General features: G+C 59.7%; 1 long non-coding RNA gene across 1 annotated transcript; it reads left to right on the top strand.

The window, feature by feature from the left end:
- The first annotated feature begins 2,475 nt into the window (after positions 1–2,475).
- LOC147650324 (uncharacterized) lies at positions 2,476–11,642 on the top strand. Its single transcript, XR_015276745.1, has 2 exons — positions 2,476–2,697; positions 9,588–11,642. It is a non-coding gene; the product is annotated as an uncharacterized LOC147650324 (long non-coding RNA).
- The last annotated feature ends 12,513 nt before the right edge of the window (positions 11,643–24,155 follow it).

The following is a 24,155-nucleotide window of genomic DNA, read 5'->3' as shown; positions in this document are numbered from 1 at the left end:
TGCTACCAGTGGTCCCCTCCCCAGCTGCCTGGGACAGAGCTGTCACTGCCCCTTGAGCCCTGCCCTTACACCCAGCCACAGAGGCTGGAGGTCAGCAGGAGGTGGGAAAAAATGTCACTTTTGTGGAGATACTGAAACTGAATCTGTGGTGAGGAAGGATGGCTGGGCAGCATCTTAGTGAAGGAGTAACAAAAACAAACCCGCGCCAAGGAATCCTGCTTTGCCCCAAATGTTTTTCTTATGGAGTTGTAATAGGACAAGAGCTGTAAAGATAGTAACCTCCTAAACATTACCTTATTAAGGCTTCTCAGAAACCACAGGGCACGACCCCTCTGGGTCATGGAACAAGAGCGCAGCATCCAGCGAACAAACAGAGGCTAACGTTACATTTTTCACTTCATTTAGGGAACCTGGTTTCTAATTATAGTGTTTGTTTAATGGCAGCCCTTGGTAGTGCCTCACTCAAAGCCAGCCCCCCAGAGCAGAGGGAGAGGGGAGTGAGAGGGCTGGGAGATCTCCCTGCTGGCTCCCAGGGCATGGGATGGGGATTGAGTTGGGGACAGCGAGGGGTTTGAGGGTTGGAAGCAGCGAGTGTGCCCAGGGAGAGCCCCAGCGTGTCCTGGAGACACGGCACAGGAGCTGTCCCAGCTCAGTGCTGTGCACCAAGGCTGTGTGCAGCAGGGGAAGGGATGTCCTGCTGTGGGCTGTGCTCTGTGCTATTCCCACTGCAGTTCAGTGAGCCTGAGCTGCTCTCAGCCCTGGTGACAGCGGGCAGACCTGCCGGGAGCTGCCTGCTCCTGGGCCCTGGCAAAACCAAGGCTTGTGCTGCCAGGGGCCACTGCATCTCTGTGTGTGCAGCAATTCAAAAAAGGATTGGGTGTTTTTCCAAGCAGCCCCTGGGAAGTGCTTCATGTTCCTGGCCAGGTACCTGGCTGGTGGCTCTGGCTCCTGAGGCCATCAGATGCCTGTCCCTGCCAGGTCTGGCCGTGCTGCTGGCAGACCCAGGCACTGCTGCTCCCACCCTGCTCTCCTGGCAGGTGCTGGGCAGCTTCCCAGTGCCTCATCCAGCACAGGCTGGTTCCCTGCTTCTCCTGGGACACACACAGGAGTGCTGAGGGGATGTTCAGCTCCTGCAGCAGTGGCTCTGCTGCTGAGGTGCTGCCTAAGTCCGGGGGGAGCCTCAGGGATGCCAAGCACTCCACAGCATCCCTGCACAAAGCCTGGCACGATGGCAGAGAGGCCCTGGTCCTGGCTTTAGCGCTGTCCCAACAGGCTCAGGGCTCTGAGGATGGCAGGAGCCAGCCCTCTCTGGGATGTGTTCTGGTGAAAGTCCTGCCCTGACAGACTCCCACTCCACATTTGTCCCCACCAAGGTCACAGCAACCTTGTGCATGGCTCAGCATCAGCCTCCTTCCCACAGGCCAGGACTTCTGATGGACACGAGAGCCCAGAACCCAGCTCTGCGCTCCCCTCAGGGAACGGCTCCACCTCGGAAAGCCAGAGCTGAGGCAGGCAGTGTCTCTCTCCCTGGCTCTCCCTCAGTTATTCCCTGCAGCAGAGGCTGTTCCTGCTGCTCCAGAGCTGAGCTCCGAGCTGGATTCAGTGCCCAGCACAGCGCTATGTCACCCGGGCCGAGCAGCGGTGGCCGGAGCCGGGACAAGCTCCTTCCTCGGGGGCTGATGGAGCAGAGGCTGAAGGCGCTCGGTGCCGGCTGTTCCCTGCCCCAGCTCCATCAGCTGCTCACTGTAGGGCCCGCTGGGGGCCATTCCCGGACTCCCGCTCCGCTCGGGGCCGGGCTCGCTGACGGAGCTGCCGGTGCCTCCGGAACCCGGGCAAGGCTCCCCTGCAGCCAACCCGGCCTCACACCGGCCCCCACGGCACTGCCAGCCCTGGGGACACTCCGGGGCCTCACCCTGGAGTCCCAGCACAGCCCCAAGGCTGCTGCAGCGCCTTTTTCTCCCAGGCCAGATGGAGATTTTCAAAGCCCTGGGAGTCACGGGACCCCTCCAGCCAGGCCAGGGAGCATCTCCGCTTCCTCCGCTGGCTCCCCGCGGCCATCCAGCCCCGCTGGGCCCCCTCCCCACGGGCCGTGGGATGCGCATCCCCCCCGTGCACGATGCCGGGAGGAAGTGAATTATTCCAAACAACTTTCTCCGGCCGGGACAGCCCGGGTTCCCAGGCACGCCGCTGGCAGCCGGAGCAGGCCTGGCCGCTCTCCTCCCCCTCGCTTCCCCCAACCCTCCTTCCCTCCGCTCCCCCTCTCCGCCTTAATGACTTCCACATGGGCCTCTGGCAGCTCGAGCCAAGCCTCCCAGCATTGTCTGAAATCTCCAAATTTAGAAGAAATATGAAAATTGTCAAGCGGCCCTTCCTTAGGGGGTAAAAGCAACACTGGGCCTCGCGGCGGCGGTGGCGGCGCGGGGGCCACGTGACGCCCCCCCAGCCAATGGCTCCCCGCGGCGCCCCTGACAGCGCGGCCCGCCGCGGCCTGGCCTCCCCCGCCAGCTCATATAAGGTAAAAAGAAAAAGGTTTTTCCAGCTTCTGAGCAGCCTGCGAGGAGTTTTGCACCCAGGGCTCCCATGCCGGCCGCTTCAAAAAGGCCCGCCTGGCGAGGCCGTGGCAGTGGCGGGTGATGATGTGCCGGGAGGAGGCGGCGGGCACGTGGCCGTGTCCCCGCGGTGGCCCGGGGGCCGCAGGTAGGCGGCTGCGGATGGAGGGAGCTGAGGGGGCACGGCTGGCTGCGTGTGGGATGGAGGGCATGGGGAGGGTGGTGCTGGGGATCCCTGGCTCTGCCCGGCAGCAGAAAACACAACTCCTCCGGCATCAGCCCAGCGCGGGATGCTGAGCCCCGGGAGGCGAACGGAGCACAGCCACGAGCGGGGCAATCTGCCGGGCATCCAGCTGGAAAGGAGCCGCCAAAGCATCCTCAGGGCTGGGGGATCCTGGCCAAAGGGCTTCCCCAAGATCTGTCCCTAGAGCTGGGCTTGGTGGGGCTCGCCCAGTTTTTCAGATGTGTGGATGGACCCTCCCGGGGCTGCGGGAGGATTTGCTTTCTGCTCTGTGCATGGAAAAGCCGGGAAGCCGGAGGTGAGGCTGGGCAGATGGGCTCCTCGCACAGAGGGGATGTGGAAGCCCTGCTTGGCAGCCTGTGCTGATGCCGCTTTTGGGAAAACGAGCTGGGGAGGGATTGGAGCCGGGGCTCAGTGTTGGAGCCGCCGTTCCCTGCTCTCACACCCACCGGGAGCATCCTGCTGCCCCGGGGTCCCAAACCCCTGCCTGTCTCTGTGCCCCAGGAGTGGCACCGACCGGCCCTGTGATGTTATCCCGGCCGGGGTACTTCCCTGGCTCCATCCTGGGGAACGGTGGCTGCATCCTCAAAGCCCCGGAGCCGCAGGGGTGGCCGCACAGTGTGTGACCCTGGCGACAGCTGAGCCCTGTCCTGGCTGCAGGGAGGGCACAGGAAGGGCAGCAGGTGACGGCCAGCGGGGCTGATGGCCTCGAAAAGGTTCCCCGGGTGCTGCCTCCTCCCTCAGGGCTGCCTTTGTGGGGTTTACAGCTGGTCTGCGCTCTCGCTCTGCTCCCAAAGCACCGGCAGTGGCTGTCCCCTCCCAGTGGGCCACCTGGGGACACTGTGCCCGGTGGCAGCAAGTCCTCCTGCAACTCCTCCTGCTGGACTCAGCTCCAGCACAAGGACAGCGGGTCCAGCCAGGGCACGGTGCCATCCCTGGGGTACAGGTTCCATATGGGCTCTGTGTCCCTCTGCAGCAGGACAGTGACAGTGACCAGGCCACTGCAGCTTCTCAGGGCAGCCGTGGCCACTGTGGTCCCAGTCTGTCCCCACTCTGCTGCTCCTCGAGAGCTTCCTGCTGTTGCTGGCTGCTCCTGGGGAAGCTGGAGCATCCTGGCACTGGGATGCTGCACATGGGGCTGGGGACAGGCTCATGGGACAGGAGCTGTGTCACCATCGCAGTGGCAATGTCCCTGGCACTGGGCTATCCTGCCTGTGCCCAGCCTGGCTCCCCAGACCCCGTGCACCATCCAGGGAGCCCTCCAAATGGAATTGCCCCCTCACCACCAGCCGGTGGGAGAGAAGTCAATTTCCAACAAACACAGGCAGAAGCCTCTGCCAAAGATTTCCCAAGCAGTTATCAGCAGGAATTTGGGAAAGGCTGTGTCTAGACAGGCTGCAGCTCTGGGTGGCTGCTGGATAGAGTGGCATTTCCCTCCACACTTGTCAAGGGCGAGTCTGCAGATGATTAAGCGCCCTTTTTTCCCTCCCGGTCTCCTTTTCTGTCCAAGAACTACCCTTGTCCTTGATCAGGCTTTTCCAAGGCTTGTTCCTCCACAGTGTCTGGGTAACCTGCTCATCCCTGGCACCCTGCTCCTCTCCTGGGGATAAGTGGGGAGAGCCAGTGCTCCGTGCCTGGTGGAGCATCCTGCAGTGGCTCCTGGAGAGCAGGGCTGGCATGAGCTTCTCCTCAACCCATGGCACCACTGCCTCCTGCTCAGTGACAGCCCTGGCTGTGCCATGCCATGGCAGGGTGCTGGCAGTGCTGTGGCACACACAGGAGCAGGGGCTGTGCCAGGCTGGGGACGTGGCTGTCCCCAGGGCAGCCCCAGCACCTGAGCCTGTGCGGGGCAGAGGCAGCCACAGCTCAGCAATGAGGCAAGAGGCTGAAATCTGAGCTCTGGGGCTGTTGCAGCGTGCCCTGACCTTGGCTGGGAGCACAGAGGAGCGATGGGAGCAGATCCTGCACAGGGGAGGGCTCCAGTGGAGTGAAGCCCAACTCACATCCTGTGGCTGAAGGCCAGTGGGTGCTGCGAGTGCTCGCTGCTCCTGAATCCCAAACCCCTTTGCCTGCCCGGGACTGTGTGTTCACAGAGCCCATCTCAGCCCTGGCTCCATGCCTGGGTGGTGGGAATGTGCTGCCTGCCCGCTCTGGGGATGCTGGGGGAACCAGGGCAGTGTGTGCCCACCAGCAGCACCCGCCAGCCAGGCACTGAGAGGGCACAGGGGAGTAGGGTCTCCTCCTCCTGTAGTAGCCACCAAAGGGGGCACTGGCTGGGAGGTGCTGGTGCTCCTCCTGCCCCTGGGGTGCCCCATCTCTCTGCCTTAGGGCAGGGACAGCAGGTTCAGATGCTGGCATGGTCATGGAGACCAGGGGCTGGAGACAGACTCCACGCAGAGTCAGTGCCTGGGCTGCAGCTGCTGGGTGAGGTGAGGGCTGAAGCTGCTTTGTGCTGCTGGACAAGCTGGGGATGCTCATGCTGTCCATGGGGAGGGGGCTGTGCAGGCTGCCAGGCCAGGCCTGTGCCCCCACTGGGTGCAGTGTGCATGGCTGCCAGCTGGGGAGGTGACAGGCATGCGTGTGGTCACCCTGCCCAGGCTCTGCCTCAGGTGACACATCCAGGTAGGAGCTTCTGAGCAGCAGCATCTTCCCTGCCCTACTGTAACTGAAACCTGCTGTGTGCAGAGCTGGAGCTGCATGGAGCAAGGTGCAGGAGGTCCTGGGGGGCTGCCCAGGGCTCTGCCAGCCCTGCAGGGCACCAGTGTCACCTGTCCCAGTGGATCTCAGGGGGCTCAGCCCTGCCTGGCTCTGTTGGGATGGGGAGTGACAGTGCCAGGGTGTGCTGGCAGTGCTGGAGGCTTCCCACCCTGAGCCAGCAGGGTCCGTGGGGGCTGGCTGGTGCTGTTGTCTTTGCCCTGAGCAGATGTCCCCACTCTGCAGGGACACCCCTGAGCTGGCAGGGCCATGGGCAGCACTGCCTCTCCCTGGGCTGAGCTCTGCCGGGATGAGCAGCTCCCCTTGCACAAGGGATGGCAGCAGCCAGGGCTGAGGATGGGGCTGTGGGCTCTGATGTGCCACATGAGGGGCAGATGCTCCATGGTGGCCAGCAGGTCACTGGTCTCGCTGTGGGACCAGCTCAGTGGCCACTGTTACTTAGGACACTGTCTCTCTCCCAGTTTAACCCTTTTAACTGTGATCCCTCACTGCAGATTTGTCTTTTGTTTTGGAGATGTCTTTTCTCTTCCTTTTCAACCCTAGATTTTAAATTTCATTTTGATTTCCCCCCACCTCCAGCCCCTCAATTCCTGCTGGAGGCTGTGCAGGGGAACATGCACCCCTCCTGGTGCAACTTCTGTGCTTCCTGTTTTTCCACATCTCATCTTCTGATGAGCCATTTAGGGCATTTTATTTTATGGTCTTTTATTGTTTAGATGGCTGGGCAGCAAGCAGGAAAGCTGGGAAGGCTGGGAGCCTGTGGGGGGATGTGAATTACAGCCTGCACAGATAAGGTGATAGCACTTGGAGAAGCAGCCAAAGTTTTGGCAGATTAAGGAGAACACCATGGCTGTGCCTCTGCCTGAGGACGCAGCTCCCTGCCTGCTCCAGCCCCAAGTTCTGGGAAGCTCCTGCATGCCCACCATGCCAGGTGTCCCCTCTGCAGCCCCATCAGGAGCTCTGCAAGAGCGGGGTGAGGAGCAGAGCCTGGGAGAGAGGAGGATGCTGGAGCTGCCTCCCCTCTCTGCTTGGGAACAGCGTCCATGGGGAGCTCTCCCCACGGCGCTCTGGGTTCCCACCAGCCCTTCCCAGAGCGGGCTGGAGGCCGGTGACGTGCTGGCCTGTCCCCTCTGGGACTTCACCCCTGCACCACTTCCTGCAGGCCGGGAATGTGACGTGTAAACAAAGTGGGGAGGCTGGTGCCGGGCTGGGCTCCCACGCTCCGTGTGCCCCAGGGCTGGCCCCGTGCCCCAAAACACCTTCCAGGGCTGGGCTGGGGAATGGGCACGGGGCTGGGCACGGGGGGAGGAGAGCAGCCAGGGCTGGGGAGATGGTGATCCCAGGGCTGGGGAGATGGTGATCCCAGGGCTGGGGAGATGGTGATCCCAGGGCTGGGGAGATGGTGATCCCAGGGCTGGCAGCAGCAGGGAAGAGCTGAGGCCGTGGGAATGGCAGTGAGCAGGTTCCTGTGTGCCTTTGCTCTTCCGTAGCTTCCATGGCTTCTTCCAGCCACGAGTCCCTGTTCCACTGCTCCTCCCCTTCTGGACACTCCTCACCAGGAGCCCGGATCTGTAGCTGGAGGGTTTGAGCCCCTCACCCAGCCCTGGCACCAGCGGGCTCTGTGTGACAGTGTGGCCAGGCAGGGACAGCGGGCTCAGTGCCTTCCCTGGGCTGACAGACAGGGAGGTGGCAGAGGCGTCGTTTGTTCCTGAGCTCCCTCCAGCCATGCACGCCATGCCATGCCATGCCATCCATGCCACCAGCAGCAGCACAGCAGAGTGTGCAGGATCCCAGCTCTGCAGAGACACCAAATACGGTGATTTCTCCCTCGCTCTGGCCCCACAAACCAGATGCGCTCTCCCCTCTGCACCCATCCCCTGCTCGCAGCCCCCCAAACCTGCTCCTTTGTTCTTGGCATTATAATTCATCCCAGCAAAACCCAGCGAGCAAGAGCAGCATCCCCCTGGGCCCCCTTGGCTCGTCCCCAGCAAGGGAGATGGGGGGAGATGGGGGGAGATGGGGGCCGCTCGGGCTCCAAATCTGCCTTTTTGACCATAAAAGGCCAGGCACGCAGCCCCGGCAGGAGGATGGGAAAGGGAAGGCAGAGCTATTTATAGCTGAGCATCAGGACCTCAGCCTGAACTCGGGGTTAATCAGCCTGTGACCAGATTAGGATCTCCCCTGGCCCCTCCATTTTCTCATAAACCTTTGATTTAATACCAGTGCTGGCGAGGAGGGGAGGGAGGAAGGGAGAGGAGGCACCTCTCCTCTGCAGAGGCCACTGTGGTCTGTGGGGGACGGGATGGAGATGCTGAGGGACGGGATGGAGATGCTGAGGGATGGGATGGAGATGCTGGGAGAGCTGGAAGGCCCCAGTAGGAAGGAGCTTTGGAGCTGTCCTGCCACCAACTCGTGCTGCAGAGTGCCAGGGAGCAGCATCCCCGTGTGATCACTGCCCACAGTGACCCAGCAGGCAGCAGGAGCTGCCCTGGGCTCAGCCCCTTAAATTTCTGGAGCTGAGTGAGTCCTTCCAGCAAGAAGCTCCTACATGTCCCAGTCCTCAGCACCCAGGAGGGGCATCTGAGGGGTTCTTAGGCAGGATTTACCTTGTCTTGTGCTACCTTGGTGGTGGCATCAGGGCTGTTTGGGAAGCTGATGGATTAAAGCTTGTCCAGGGCAGGGTTGGGGTTCTGATGGCTGGTGGAGATCAGGATTTTGGGGGCCAGGAGGAGGGAAAAGGGCACTTGAATGAGATGGAGCATCACCCAGTGCCTTCCATCCTCCAGAGAGCTGGGAGCTGCTCACAGCAGAACCCTCCTGGCCGGGGGGGCTCAGGCGTCCCTGAGGAGCCCCAGCCTGGCCTCGCAGGGCTGGGGAATTTCAAGGAGGAACAAATCCCAAGTGCTATTAAAAAAGGACATTTCCTGCAGCGGAGGCCTGCCTGGAGAGGGGAAAGGGCGCAGTGTTGTAACCACGGGGAGGGCCGAGCTCTGACTCAGCCCAGCATTGCCGGGAGCAGCTCGGGGTGGCCACGGAGCTCTCGGAGCACTCGCCCACTCCTCCTCCTCTGGCACCACCAGCAGCAGCAGGGGACACACAGGGACACGGCTTGGGACAGAGGTGAGCCGTGGGTCGGGGCATGGGCAATGCCAGCAGTGCTGCTGTGGCCATGGAAGGTGCCAGGGGACTGTCCTGGCCGTGCCCTGAACGTGGGGATGTGGCAGTGGCTGCTGGGCCACGATCCAGCCATTTGTCATTCCGGATCCTTCCGAATCCGTGTGGCACGCTGGTCACATCAGTGACATCAGAGATGAGCAGCCTGGGGCTGTGGCTATCCTGGCTCAGGGGACACCGGTGTCACCCCAAGGAGGTAGCCCAGCAGCAATGTCAGTGTGGTCACCAGTGGCGTGCTGGTGGCAGTCGTCTTTCCTTGGCAACTGGGGAGAAAATCACGAGTGGGATCAAGGGGGACAGGGCAGGCCCCGCAGTGCTGGGGCTTTGCCTCATTTTGGGGACACTGGGGGGAGGATTGGGGTGTCTGTGCCCTGAGCCCCTCTGTGGGGCAGGGCTGGCTGAGCTGTGCAGATGTTTTGCCTCCATCCCGGCGGGATGCGCAGCCCAGCACATTCCTCCAGACTTTCTCGGCGTTTCTTCCCCCGCCAGCACCTCCCCGGGGACGGCAGCTGAGCTGTCCCAGCCCTGCACCACGGGGGCAGGCAAGGCTTTGTCCTGTCTTTTCCCACCAGGGGATGGTGGCAGCGGGAGGACAGGGCCATCCCCAGGCCCAGTGCAGGGTTCCTGCACGCCTTGGGGACCTGGAAGTCACTCCCAGGAGAGGAGATGTGTCCCACACCTGTGGGCTCTGCGCAAACAGCACTTTGAGCAACAAGGGGAGGCTTTTGAGTGACTGTTGTAGGGTTTGTTGTGTGCACAGAGCTGTTGGCATTGCTGTCCTCAGGCCCAGTGGGTGCTGAGCACCCAAAGGGGCCCCACAGCAGCTGCCCAGGACAGGACCCAAGAGCTTGTGGCTCCACACTCAGCTCTTCCCCACTCTGCTGACTCCCATCCTCTGTGTTTTACAGGCTCAGCTGTGGCTGTCCCTGGGGTTTTGAAGCTGCTGAACACACGAAAGGATGGTACAGCCTCTGAGATGGACCACCAAGAGAGATGGGCAGAGCTGATGTGCCACCACGCTGCCACACGGGCACCACCGCGGGCCCTTTCCTGGGCACAGGCAGGGACAGGCCCTGGGCTTATTTTCCCCTGCTCAGTCATGCAAAGGGGACTGGATCCCAGGGGATGGATCCCAGGGAATGGATCCCAGGGACTGGATCCCAGGGGTTGGATCCCAGGGACTGGATCCCAGGGGCTGACTCCCAGGGGTTGGATCCCAGTACAGGGATCCCAGAGCACACTGCACATCCCCCTCCTGCAGAATGCACAGCAGCCCCTTCCTGAGGATGTGCAGGGGGCCAGGCAGGGCCTCTGCAAAAGCAGCAGGGTCCCTGCAGCACCTCCCCTGCTGCTGCTGGGTCCCTGTGGCCATTGTCACACTTGGCCAGGGCTCAGGGCTGGCCTGGCCATGGCTGGTACGGAGACTGCTCCAAACCCTCGTTCCTGAGCAATGGATGCTGCAATCTCGGGGCTCCACAGGGCTCTTTCCCCAGCTCTTTCCCCGCAAAGAACAAGGGGCAGCAGCGGGGGGAGCCCAGCCCAGTGCACGGGATGCGCATGGCCAGGGGGGCCGGGCCGGATGCAGGGGCTCACGGCAGAGATGCAGCATCTGCTTCTCATCAGGCTGCTGGGGCTGTGATAGATGGGCTGTTTATCAGGTTCAGCCCTGCTCAGGATGTTAGTGTTCGCCTGAGGAAGATATTTTTGGGTTCCCTCCATCCTCCCTCGCCTCCTGCTTCCCCCCGGATCTTTGCTCCCAGGCCAGGTGGGCTGAAGCCTGTCCAGACCCAAGGGAGGAGATCCAGGGAGCTTCTGTCCCACAGCCCCTGGTTCCGTGGGAAGGGCTGGGCTCTGCCAGCCTGGGAATGGATCAGGCTGAGGTTTGAAGCCGAGGTTCTCCTGGGGATGGGGACAAGGATAAGGGTGGGGAGGGACAGCAGGAGCTTTCATACACTCCTCATCCCCAGGGTGGGGAAGGGGCAGGGAGGGATGTGTGTGTTGCCCACAGCCCCACACCGTCCTCTTCACTCCCCATCACCCTCACCCTCCCACCCAGCTCTGCACCAGCTCTCTGGGAGATACATTTGGGATTTAGAGGCAGCCCCACCACTCACCTATCCCCTATCCCTGTCTGTCCCTGCAGAGCTGGGGCCAGGCTGAGCTGCCCAGCCCAGGCATGTCCTGCCACCACACTGGGGACACAGCTCTGGAGGCTGGGGACACCCGGACACGGCCTGGCCGTGTTCTCACCCACGTCCATGTCTCCCAGCCCAAGGTGCAGTGCTGCATCTCTGGTCAATTGGGAGTCTGAGATGAAGCACTGTAGCTCGGGAAGGGAGGAACTGTCACCCTGGGGACCCCCCACCCGCTGGGACAGGTGACACAAGGAGAGCTCAGCCTCAGCTGCGAGGACAAGAGCTCATCCCAAAGCTCCTGGCATAGAACAAGGAGGGATAGGAGGGTGGGGAGGATTTTCCTTGCAGCAGAGGGACCCCTGTGTCTGCTCAGGACCCCCAGCCAAGCACTGGGCACCAGTGGGAGTGGTCCCACAGAGATGGGATGGGTGGGGGCACAGCGGGGACTCGGTGGTGGCTTCCCCCATCAGCCACACACGGAGCCTGGACAGCGGCGAGGACGTGCGGGGCTGGCACAGAGCCTGGCTTGCCGTGTCCTCAGGGTCCAGTTTTCCCAGGAATCCCTTAGGCACTAGGTTGGGGATTCCTGGAAATACTGTTCTTGGGGCCACGGCTCGGCAGCCCGTCCCGAGGGAGCCACAGCCTGCGGAAGAGCCGGGAATGGAGGTACAGGGACACGGGGAGGGTGGCACTTGGGAGGGGGAGCCCCTGGAGATCCCACACGGGGGATGATGGATGTCCCTGGGGTCACCATTCACTGCCAGGGCAGGTGGCCTCACACTGCTCCTGCCCAGGCCACACAGGGTCAATAAAGGTCTGCACTCCCGAGTGATTCTGTCCCGGCCAGTCCTTTGGGGCTGGGAGCAGGGTGGGAGCTGAGGGCGTGGTGCCAGCACAGTGTGGGGCAGAGAGGAGGGGCAGGAACCACCTGTGGAACCCAGCCCTGGGGGTCCCCCACCACATCCCCCCCGTTCCCAGCCCTGCTGAGCTCCTGCAGAAGGGACACTGCTGTGGGACTCTGTGGGACACTGAGAGCATCCCAGGCAGGAGCTGCAGCCCCCCGGGCACCTGCACTGATCCCTGCCAGCACCAGGGTGGAAAAGCCCTCCCAGCCCATTGAGCTCCAGCTGTGCCCCATCCCCAGCTTGTCCCCAACCCAGAGCACTGAGTGCCACCTCCAGCCCTTTCCTGGGACACCTCGAGGGGTGGGCACTCCAAACCCCCCTGGGCAGCCCCTGCCAAGGCCTGAGCTCCCTTTCCATGCAGGAATTCCTCCCGTGTCCAGCCGGAGCCTGTCCTGGCAGAGCAGGCAGGTGCAGGTACAGGCAGCAGGCTGGGCAGGCCGGCAGGTGGCACTGCTGTCTCGATGGGAGCAGGCAGGGCCATCCCATCCCAGCCCAGCCCATACCATCCCATCCCCATCCCATCCCCATCCCATCCCAACCCATCCCCATCCCATCCCATCCCAGCCCAACCCATCCCCATCCCATCCCCATCCCATCCCCATCCCATCCCCATCCCATCCCATCCCATCCCATCCCATCCCATCCCATCCCATCCCATCCCATCCCATCCCATCCCATCCCATCCCATCCCATCCCATCCCATCCCCATCCCATCCCATCCCATCCCATCCCATCCCATCCCATCCCATCCCATCCCATCCCATCCCATCCCATCCCATCCCATCCCCATCCCATCCCCATCCCATCCCATCCCATCCCATCCCATCCCATCCCATCCCATCCCACACTCCCCAGCATGGAGGCCCCTAGGCTCCCCCTGGCAGCAGCAGAGCTGTCCCCTGTCCCCTGTCCAAGCTGTCCTCTGTCCCCAGCCCAGCAGAGCTCTCCTTGGGGACAGTGATATGGGGCAGAACCCTCCCCACGCCCCATAAAAACTCATCTGGGGAGATGGAATGGACACTCAGTGGGGTTTGGGGTGCCTGGGATGGGCAAGGAGAACCCCAGAGGAACACCCCAAAACCAGCCAAGGGAAAACAGCAATGGGGAAAGTCCTTCCTGCCCCACAGGAGAAGGAAAAGTGGAAATCACAAAAGCTCTCTGGAAATGGAAACCCAAAATCCAGCCCTGCTCCTCCCCGTGACAGCACTGTTGGTTTGCCATGGCTCCAACCACTCTGTTTCAACACTTTCCAAGCATTTGTTTTGATTTTGGTTGTTAGGGGCTTGCAGGACATGCTGGGGCAGGAGGGAAAGCCATGGCTCTCACACACCCAAATTAAAAAAATACGGCACTTTGTTCAGGAAATACCAGCTCAGAGAGCTTTGATTGTTTCCTTCTTTCTTTCTTTCTTTCCCCCTCTTTTTCATTTTCAACCTTTTTTTTTTCTTTTTTTTCAAGAAAATTTGTCAGGGTTTACCCTGTCCCTGAGAAAGATTCAGGTTTGGACAATATCAGTAATTTTTGGCCAGAAAAAGCTCTTTCACTGGAGAATTGCTGATTGCCCAGAGCTGGACCAGCTGCCCCAGCCCCACCTTCCAGTCTGGTTCCAGTCACCAAAGCAGGGCTGTGGTTCAGCTCCCAACCAAGTGGTTCCCTTGGAATTTTCCAGGTGCATCCCCAGCTCCAAGCACCAGGATTATCCACAGCTCCAGGAATGCTGACCCTGCCAGGGAAACTGAGGCACACACAAGCGTCCTGCCTCCAGAACAACCCAGCCAGGGCTCTGCTCCACCCCAGGGCGGTGTGGGTGAGGATGCCCTGAGCAAGATGCCACCCTGGCACCCATCACAGGCGCTGCCTGCCTCAGTTTCCCCAGGGAATGCTGAGCATCCCAGCCCAGCTCAGCTCCCCAGCTGGCCCAGGAGCAGGCAGCCCGTGCCGGGAAGGGAAAGGAGTTGTCCTGACTCAGCCAGCAAAACCGGCAGCACCTGGGAGCAGCAGCAGCTGCTGGCACCGCCCCGGGCACGCAGGAGGGAGGTGGCAGCAGTGGCAGAGCTGAGCTGATTCCCTGCTCGTTCCTCGCCTCCCTTCTCCCGGCAGGATGAGCTCCACATGTTCCCTGCTCACTGCAAAGCACTCAGGAGGGAAGTTCAAGTTGCCACACTCCCTTTATTGGGCAGTTTTTCCCAAAAAAAAGCAGTTTTTTCACTTCCCAGCATCCTGGGCTGGCCCCACACTCAGGGCTCCTTGGCAATGCCTCCCTGCCAGGCTCTGCAGGGAAAAGATGGGATTTTAATAAAGGGGTGGTGTGTGGTGCTGTGGCACCCACGTGCCTGAAACCCTTTGGTGCTCTCAAGCCACCCCCAATTTTTAGAAATTCCGTGCCCATAAATCCTCCTCTGTCCCCAGGACTGCCTGCGTGTGCTTCTCTGCCTTCTCTCCATCTCCTGTGGGCCACATCCCTCTAAAACTTTCTCTCTTTAGAAAAAAACGTCTCTGAGAGCCCTCAGCCATCCCTGTGCCAGGCAGGGAGGTTTGTCCCTGTGGATGCCCAGCTGGAGAGGGGTGTCAGGGCAGAGGATGCTTCCCCTCACTCCTAGAGGCCTTCAGGGTCGTGTTTGGCAAACCTAAAGGGATTGGGGAAGGGACAAAACCCCCTGGCCAGGGGGGCAGCGCCAGCCCCACGGTGGCCACGCTCCCCCTGTGACCCACAGCATCCACAGGCAGCAGCAATCGGCTTAAAAATAATCCCCAAGCATGTCCTGCGCTGGCCCCACCAGGGGGGACTGGCAGTGCCCCCCTGCCAGGGCATTTTGAGCCAGGGGCTGTTGTGGCAGCCTTTGGATGGCACTGGCACTCCAAGCAGGGCAGCTCATTCCCTTTCTCCAAGCTCCAGGGATGGTGTGGCCGTGCCCAGGTGCCAGCCCCGAGTGCCCAGCACCGTGTCACAGTGGCTGAGTGGTTTGGAGCACCCCAGTTTGGCCCCTGTCAGGGGCAGGGCACCCCTGGGTTGGGGAAAGGCTCCTGGTGTTTTGCAAACTCAGGTTTTCCACGGGCTCAGCAGGGCTGGGAGCAGGGCGTGCAGCAGGGCCCATCTGCGTCTCCAGGGCTTTCCAGAGGGTCCCTGCTCCTCCCTGCTGCCCACAGCCCCTCCAGGCTGCCCTCGAGAGCAGCCCCCAGCTCCTTGAGAACTCCCTGGGAACAGGGAATGGGGTTTGGGCAGCTCCAGCCGAGCATGGAGCGGTTCAGGGCCTGAGGATCTCACATCAGCCTGGGGAGCCAGCCCAGGAACTGCCCCTCAAACCCAGCCGGGATGGGATGAGGTGGGGTGGGATGGGATGGAAGCTGCAGGGGGAGAGGAAGGAGGCAGGCACAGCTCCCAGGAGCAGGGTGGCAGCGTGGCGGGGCTGTCCCTGCCCAGCCCGGGCTGGCAGCCACCCTGCTGAGTCAGGCAGGTCGTGTCCCAGCCGGGCCTGCCAGCCCTGCCCGGCGCGCCTGCAGTGCCAAACCCGCTGCCAAAGCCGGCTGCATGGCCGGGCTGAGCAGAGCAGAGGAGCTTTGGGCACTGCCAGCACCCCCTCAGTACCCAGCGTGAGGGGTGGTAGCCCCAGGGTGCCCAGAGCTGTGCCCAGAGCTGTGCCCAGAGCCAGGCCCAGAGCCAGGCCCAGAGCCAGGCCCAGAGTCAGGCCCAGAGCCGTCCCCAGAACCGTGCCCAGCCTGTCCCAGAGGGGCACAGCCCTGCCCACTCACCCCCCTCCCAAAACCCCTCCAGCAGCAGCTCCCAGCCCCAAACTTGCTCGCCCGGCCCCGCTCCCTCCCGCAGCCGGGGCGAGCAGAACCTGCCCAGGGAAGCTCAGGGAACCATCCCAGCACGTTCCCTCCTTCCCTCAGCCCCTGGGGACGGGTTTGGATCCTGCTGGGCTGGCCCTGCCTTGGCAGGGACACAGCTGAGCCCAGAGGGGCACGGCTGAGGGCCCTGCTGCCCTGGAGCAGCCCCCTCATCGGCCAATATTGACTCAAGGCACAGCTCCAGCTCGGCACCATGGGCCTGGCTCCGGTGTTATCTCCTCCTGCCCTAGGGGAGCAGCCCAAGTCCTTCCACCGGGTCCCCAGGCTGGGTTAACCCCACCCCGGGGCTGGGGATGAGCTCCTGTGAGGGGTAAATCAGCACAGGACCACCCAGAGCAGGGCCAAGGCGCTGAGAGCCAGTGCCACACCTTGTCCTGCTCCAAATTGCTCCAACAGATCCTCCCTGGGCGGCAGAGAGACACGAGCTGGCTGTGCCTGTGCTCCCTGTGGACTCTGATCCGTGTTCCTGGGAACCAGAGGCTTCAGCTCCATCCTCCCTCCATCCTCCCTCCATGGAAACAAGCAGGGCAAGCTCAACACGCTCAGCCCCAGAGCTGGGCATTCCTGAGGGCAGGAACACGCACAGGGCTTGTTCCTCTCCACCGTGGAGGATAAAACCCCATCCCGCCAGACCAGGGCTGCTCCCTCCCTCCCAGCAGCCACAAGCCAGGCTTTTGCTGGCCTCTCCTCCTGCAAACAAGCCAGGGCTGGGCTTTCACACGGCCTTGGAGGGACAGAGTCAGCCCCAAGCTGCCCTGCACAGCTCCACACTCCAGCAATCCCAGTCCTGGAGCTGCCGCAGCCCACGAGGATTTCACCAGCCAGCCTTGCCCCGGGTCTGGCAGCTCCTGAAGTGGGTCTGTCCAGCCTTGGAGAACAAGGAGAAACACAGCAACTTTGTACTTGCCCTCAATTAACGAGTGACCTATTTAGAAGAAAATCTGGGCTAAGTGGGATGAAGGAGCTGGAATCGGCTGCTTGGGGGTGGCACAAAACAGCCTGAGCCCGGCAGCTCCAGAGTCACTCGGGACAGAGGAGACACTTCAGAGCATTTTAAAAACCGCCCTAAAAGTTTGTATTGCTGGCAAAGAGAATCCCAGACTGTAAAGAACCTCACACCACACATCCCTTCCTGAGCCCAGCAGCCAGGGGACATTTCCAGCCCCAGGACTCGAGGGCAGGTGGAGGCACCAGGAGAGAGGGATGGGATGGAGAGAGACCCAGGGTGGGCAGAGGTGGCTGGGGGCTCTCAGCTGAGCAGGGCAGGAGGAGACCCTGCCCAGGGTGAAGAGCCAGAGCACACATTCTCCTGATGAAATCCTGCTGACCGAGGAGCGGTGCCTCAGCTCCGTGGCAGCTTTGAGAAGAAGGCGTTGGCCGGGCCAGGGAGCGCGCTGAGAGCAGAAGTGCTTATCTGACTGAGGCGTCTCTGTGCCTCCCCAGCTCTGCCTCCCGAGCCTGGGAAAGCCGCCTGTGCCAGCCCAGCCCCGGCAGGAGCTGACCTGCACCCGGAGGCCGCTCTGCAGGAAGGAGCTGGGCTGGCAGCTCACACGGCTGAAGCTAAAAGCTCTTCCCACACCGCTTTCCATCAGCAACACCTCCGTGCTCCGGCTATCAGGCAGAGCCAGACGAGACGCTGTGGGTTTATCAGGCTCCTCCTGATGGGAGCTGAAGGAAGGAGCAGCCTGTTCCCTCCCCAGCTGAAAGGAAGGCGCTGTCATTTCTGGAGCTGGGCAGTGGGGACCCAGGAACTGGGTGGGTGGATTGGAGAGGGCAGCCAAGCTGAGCTGTGTTACCCAGCAGACGTGAAACACTTCCAATGCTTCACTTTAAACTGATGTGCAGAGCACCACAGGCCCTGGCCTGCACCCCAAATTGCAGCCACAGGTTATGGAGGCAGGCCCTCAGCTCACCTGGCATGCTCCATGAGGATGCAAGCCCTGACCTGTCCTGCCACACTCTGCCAGTGCTGCCAGAGCACTCCTGGCTCCTTCAGGAGCTGTGGAATCACTCCAGCAGCTCCAGCACCACTCCAGCCTGGCACAGCTGCCCCTCCAAGCCCCCTCTGCACTCAAAGCACTGCAGAGAACCTTTTTCACAGGGGGAAAAAAGACCTGACAGGATCCTCAGCAGCTGTCCTGCATGGGGCACCCTCCATGGGCGGTCACAGGCCCTGGGTGACCTCAAGGTGCTTTGTGTTCCCCTGAGATCACCCACAGTGAGGTTTACACAGTCAGAGGTGCTGGCACACAGCTGCAAGGTCAAGATGAACCTGCCCCAGCTTTCCCACTGCCCTGGGCACGCTGCTGGGCTGGGAACAGACAGAGCAGACAGCTGTCCCCACCCAGGGGTGCTCCCTGCTCCAAGGTGAGGAGCCAGGGGGGAGCAGGGTGCAGGTGGGACTGAGCTCAGGGCTTTGCCAGCACTTCTGAACCCTCTCCAGAGCAGACATGCAGGTGTCCAGAGCAGGGCACATCCTCCATGAGCAGCTGCAGAGCTGTGGGAAAGCTGGTGCAGAGCTGTGTCAGCCTTTAGCTCCCAGAAAGGCTCAGAGCAGGACTCCAACCCCGGCTCTGTTACCACAGCAAAAATAAAAGCAGCCAAAGAGCCACAGAGGAGGCTGCCCTGACCTTCCAGACATGGGATTTGGGCATAAACATTTCTTTCCTGGAAAGTGTATCCTGGCAGTTGGGATTCCTTCCCATCCCACAAAGCTCCCCTTGCGACACTGATCCGGGAGTACCTCACATTCCTGCAGGACCTCGGCTCGGCCACGCTAACAAACATCAGCAGCTGGGAAGTTATTTAGAGCAGCAGGATTGCTCCCAGCGCTGCTTCCCTCTCCCATAACCTGCCAGAGACCTGGCCAGCGCTGGGGTGATGGTCCCACTGCTCCCCACGTGCACCAGATCCTCACAGGTGAGCCTAGGAAGAGCCTGAGGAACAGCCAAACAGGTTTTTGTGCCCTGCTTGCTCAAATATCCTGAATCTACACTTCTTCCTAGAGGTTAGAAGGAAGCTGCAGGAATGAGGTGTTTGAGAGGCACTGTGCCCACAGGGATGCTGCAGCTCTGGGACCTCCCAGGGAGCCTCAGTGGCTGCCCCAGCAACCAAAATGAAGGCTGGGGTCAGAAAGAAGCCACCTTGACCAGCTGGGCTGGACCAGGAGCACACAGAGGGTCAGCAGCAGGTCCTCGGTGCCACCTGTGCTGTGCTGGGCACGGCTGTGCCCTGGTCCTGGCAGGGGTGAAGGGCGCCCAGCCCCACTGACACTGCCTTTGCTGTGTTTATCTGTCACCCAGCAACCTGCTGAGGAGAGCAGAGGGGCAGGAGAGCAGTGCTGGCTCTGCTTGCACAGCCTCAGCCCCGGGATCAGCAGGGCAGGGGGTGCCAGGCTTCCCATCACCAGGGGACAGGGCCAGGGCAGCTCCCCAGGCACTTCCCAACAGGGACACAAAGCAGAACGCTCCAGGAAAGGGGGACAGGCAGGTGCCTGCATGGTCTTGGCGCTGGGATGGGGCTTGGGTCAGAGCAACTGCTTCATCCTCCTGCTCCCCACCCCAGGACTGACATAAACACATGGATAGACATGGAAACATATGGAAACACATGGAAATGCATGGGCACTTCCCTGGACACTCATGGACACACATGGACACACAGGGACACTCATGGACACACAGTGACACACATGGACACTCATGGAGACACAGGGACACACAGGGACACAGATGGAAATGCATGGGCACTTCCCTGGACACACATGGACACACAGGGATGCACATGGACACTCATGGAGACACAGTGACACACATGGACACTCATGGACACACAGGGACACTCATGGACACACAGGGACACTCATGAGCACACACCCCTGCCTCAGGCACACCCAGGTGTTCCCTGTCACCCAGGATCAGCTCCTCTTTGGAACAGGCAGCCCAGGCAGAGCTGGCAGCCACAGCTGAGCCCATCTGCCCAGTGCCATCATCCCAGCCCTCCGCAGCCACCACGGGGTCCTGCCCTGCCCTGCCCTGCCCGGAGCTGGCATTTGGGGACACACGACAGGAGTGGGGACAGCTGGCTGACAACTCCCGCCAGCAGCTTTTCACCAGGGCAGGCAGAGCACAGCCAGCCCAGACCCCACGAGCTGTCTGCATGTCAGGAAGCAAAAACAAGCCACTTGCAATCAGCATCAAGGTGCCAAGGCCGTGCTGCATCTCCTGGGGAGCGGCTGGCAGAGCTGGCACGCGAAGCCGCGCCAGCCTTGTACCCACCTTGCTGTGCCCGAACCCCCGGCAGCACCTGGGGAGGGACACCACGTTAAAAGCTGTCAGTGAGAGGGAGAAAGGTCACTGAGCAGGGACTTAACACCCATAATCAGTTTATGGGATTTGTGAGCAGCTTCAGGCCGCTGGGAACGGCGTCAGCACAGCTCCACCTTCCCAGGGCTGCAGCTCTGGCAGGGTTATCAACCCTCCCCAGCTCCCCAGGCACAAACAGCACAAAGACAGAGAATAAAAGCCAGCAGCAAACACCTCCTTGCTGTTCCCAAGGGAAGAAAGGCCACAGCCATGTTCTTCACCTTTCCTCCCCAAAGAAGGGGGCTTGGGAAGGAAAGAATGGCCACAGCCGGGCTCTTCTCTTTTCCTCCCCAAAGAAAGGGGGCTGGGAAGGAAGGCAGGCACTTCCAGGGTGTGTCAGCAGGGATTTCTGGCTCTGCTGTCCCACGGAGGAGCTCCCTGAGGTTTGAGTGGCACCATGAATGCCAGCCTAAAGGGGCATTAACGCCCCCTCCCACCGTGCCCACCCTGCAGCTGTTCAGGGGCTCCGTCCCCCCAGGTGACCCCGACCCAGTGGCACAAACAGCCCTGGCCTGACTCCAGCTGGAGAGGAGGAGGAGGAGGAGGAGGAACCCAGAGCTCAGCACGAGGCAGGGCTGTGCCGGGGGGAAGCTGTCGGCACATGAGAACGATTCTATTTGCTGCCTAAGTGATTTTTCTCAGCTCAAAGGACTTGCACCAGTTTCTGGCTTTGCCTCTCTGCTCTCCTCCCCCACTGCCTGAGTGGAGCTGCCAAGGCAGGAAAACGCTCCCTGCTCCTCTCTGCCCCATCTGGGCCAAGCCCTGCCCACGGTTCCCAGCAGATGAGGATGTGGCAGATGCCATCAGCAGAGGCCACCCAGCTTGGTCTGGCGGCTCAGCACCAGGGGCTGCTCCTGGTCCCCCACTGTGCCCACTTGGATTTGTGAAATCCTTGCAGTCACCAGAGACGGGCTCAGGAATCTTTAACTCATCCACAGGGCTGAGCAGCAGATAAAACACCCGTGAGAAGGAAGAGCAGCAGTTCAGGAGAATCAGACCCATCAGGGCAAGCCCAGCCCTGGAGATTCCCAGTTTAACACGATGGGCTCATGTGCAAAGTCCCAGTGCCACAGCAGCATGAGGGACTCACCTGAGGTATGAGGAAGGGACAGGGAGGATTTGGACCTCGTAGCCCTGTTCTGGTGGTTCATGAAGCCCCACAAAGCTGAGTCACACAAGTTCCCTGCCCCACCTCTGCCAGAACAGGATTTTGCCAAGTCAGGCTCCTGCCCTGGGCATTTACAGGGCTGTAAAGTGAATTTATCATGCATCTCCTGAGAGCAGCAGGGAAGCTCACAAGCCAGTCCACCCTGTAGGACAACATGTACACTCCTTCAAGGCCTCCTGACCAGCTCAAATTGCTTCCATTCAAAAGAAGTTCAAAGTCTGCCACCTGCAAAACAGCTCAAGGCTCGGTGTTATTTCAAGGGTGGGGACAGGGAGCAGCACAGGGAGCCTTGGAGCTCTTGGGAATGAGTGGTGCACACAGCCCTGGAAGAGCTGCTCCTCCAGCCAGGCACGTCCATGCCTTCCTACAAACTCAGGGGGGGAAGAAATGCAGTTAATTGGCTGTGTTTACAAAAAACAACCCACATTATCAACAGGAACAAAAGGTTTCTGGGGAGGGAAGGTAGAACAGGGAGGGCTGAGCGTGCTCAGGTACTTCCAGCAGTCCCTGATACCAAAATACCAGGATCTTCTCTGAGACAAGAGTTACGTCAGCCTTCAGTAATTTATGAACACAAATACCTGAAAACCCAATCAGCTCGAGTCTGGTGTGAGAATATTCCCTGGCTCCTGATTTCCAGCTACCAAAATCCAGCACTACCCACAGACACATCAAAGAACATCTCACATAATGGAAAAAGTCACATTAGCATCTCAAAGTAATGGATTTTACACCTTTAGTACTGAGCTTTGCAAAGCAGCTGAGCTCAGTGTGGTTTAAAGAGAGGGACAGAGACCTGCGTGTGTTTTAAGGGTTCATTAATGCAGCACGAGCCAATCTCAATTCCTCACGGCCAGCCCTGGTCCCACCCTGCCCAGTTCCTGCTGACAAGGATCACATTAAAGACATTTTAGAACAGTCAGGGACGCAGTTCTTCCACTCAGGCCCTGTTAGGAGGGTGGGCAGTTCCTCTGTGTCATCCTGCCAGCCCACTGCTCCTTTCTGCCTGCCGTGCCCACCGGCGTGTGTTCCATCAAGCTGATATGAAATCATCATGATTTCACTGCAATTAAGGCAGGAGCAGATGGGGCTGATGGAGCTGGCTAAGCAACAAATCTTCCAAACTGGAGAACGCTGTCAAGAGAAATTAAAGCCTCGTGCAAAAAGCCAACTTGGGATGGCAGAAAATTTCCACATGGGAGGGACTGCAGGGAGGCAGGCAGCCCAAGCTCCTGCTCAAAACCCCAGCACAAAGCAGGGACAGGCTCCCAACAAAAAAACACCTGAAAAAGCCAAGAGAGAACAGGCACAAACAACACTGCAACAGCAAGGCAACGCTCGAGCTTGGAAAATAACCCCGAGACAGAATTGCATAGAAATCAGCAAAAAAATAAAAAGTGTGTGGCACATGCTGGACAGGCTCCAGAGCCACCAGACACATCAAGAGTTTTTAACACAGCCAGGGGTTGTGTTTGTCACTTGTTACCAACACCACAGTGAGGAGCAGCCAAGGAGTGACGCTGGCAGTGACTGCGAGCCAGAGCTCTTTTCTGAGCCTTTATGGGAGAAAAAGGCTCTCAACTGCTCCTAACAAGGAATGGCTTAAATAGGTTAAAAATAATGAAGCAGTAGTGTGCACATGAGCACTGTGCTCCCAATTAAGCAATCCTTTAAAAGGTGGCCTTAGGAAGCCTCTCAGAGTCGTTCTAAGGAGGTTAATAAATTGCTTTGAAACCCTGGACGCAGCTTAGTGAGATGACTAAGGAGCTGTTGTCGCAGCCTAATGCCATTACCTGAATTCTGGCACTTTCCAGGGAGCACCAGGCTGCAGATCCTGAGCTTGACAGCCTCTTGTCCAAATGCTGGTTCCTTGTCAAGGGCCTGGGACTGCTTGCAGAAGTTTTGACTTGGCAGGTGAATGTCTCTCAACACAGATTGTTTGCAGAGGTGCAAGCAGAAATCAGGATCCACGGGTTTTAATCTTCAGGCTGAAGTCTTTGTTACAAACCAAGGAGAGCACGCAGCAAACGGGTGTTGGGTGCCTGCTTAAGGAAGGTGGGCATCTCATGCCATGGCCAGCACATCTGGCACAGGCTGTTGATGCAAAACACTTGGCCCGCGCTCCTGTGCAGAAATAAATTGTTCCCACACATCTGCAGGGCTGACTGAGCTCCAGGCTCCTCCAGAGAGCACCTGCAGCTCCCCAAACTACAAACCAATGCATTCTGACACTCTAAATAAATGTATTTACTCTCCCTTACAGGGCTCAGCAAGAGCAGTTCTGTTTCTAAAACCCCCCTCAAAGTCACGAGCAAATTTAACAGAGAAAATAATTTATTCTCCTGAAACCAAATTATTTTCTCCAACTTTTCAGCAAGTATCTCATGTCAGAGCATGAAAAGCGATGCCACAACAATTCCAGCAGCCTCTCCAAGAACAGCTGCCAAGAAAGCATTTCATTGATGCTTCTTCCCTTCCTGCCAACGTGTGTTGTCAGACACGTTGCCTAGACAGCAGAAATCATGGACAAGGACATCTCACAGTGCTCTAGAGACCAGTTCTCACAAACACACTGGTTTTCATAGGAGCCACTGCTTGAAAACCATCCTTATTTGGATGGGGAGTTTGGGAAACCATCGTGGCCAGGAGAAGGAGCTCCATTTCTTCTCCCACCTGGCAGAGAACACTCAGGAGTTCCCCAGTGTGCTTTGCTATCTCTGAATCCCAGCAGCCTTCCCAGTTATCTATCCCAGTGTTTATTATTTTTTATTTTTGTTAGCACACAGTGTTCTCCACCTAAAGTTTAACATCTCAGGGCAGATCCTTCTTGGACAGAGAAAAGGAGAGCTTGATCCACATCAGCACCATTCCAGGAGTGCACAGTGTCTTATGATCCTGAAGAAATGGTTTTCAAAAGAGAAAGAAAAAAAAAAAAAAAAGATCTTTTCCAATGGTAAAAAAGATAAACTGTGAGCAGGAATTCTGCTCCATGCATAAAAACTGTCTAAAAAAGCAAACATACAGACAACATTTACACAATAGGCATCTGGCAGCA

This window comes from Cyanistes caeruleus, chromosome 15, assembly GCF_971803275.1.
Source record: "Cyanistes caeruleus chromosome 15, bCyaCae1.hap1.1, whole genome shotgun sequence".
Lineage (NCBI taxonomy): Eukaryota > Metazoa > Chordata > Aves > Passeriformes > Paridae > Cyanistes > Cyanistes caeruleus.
Note: the sequence above shows the minus strand (reverse complement) of the source record. Positions and strands in the feature narration are given on the sequence as shown.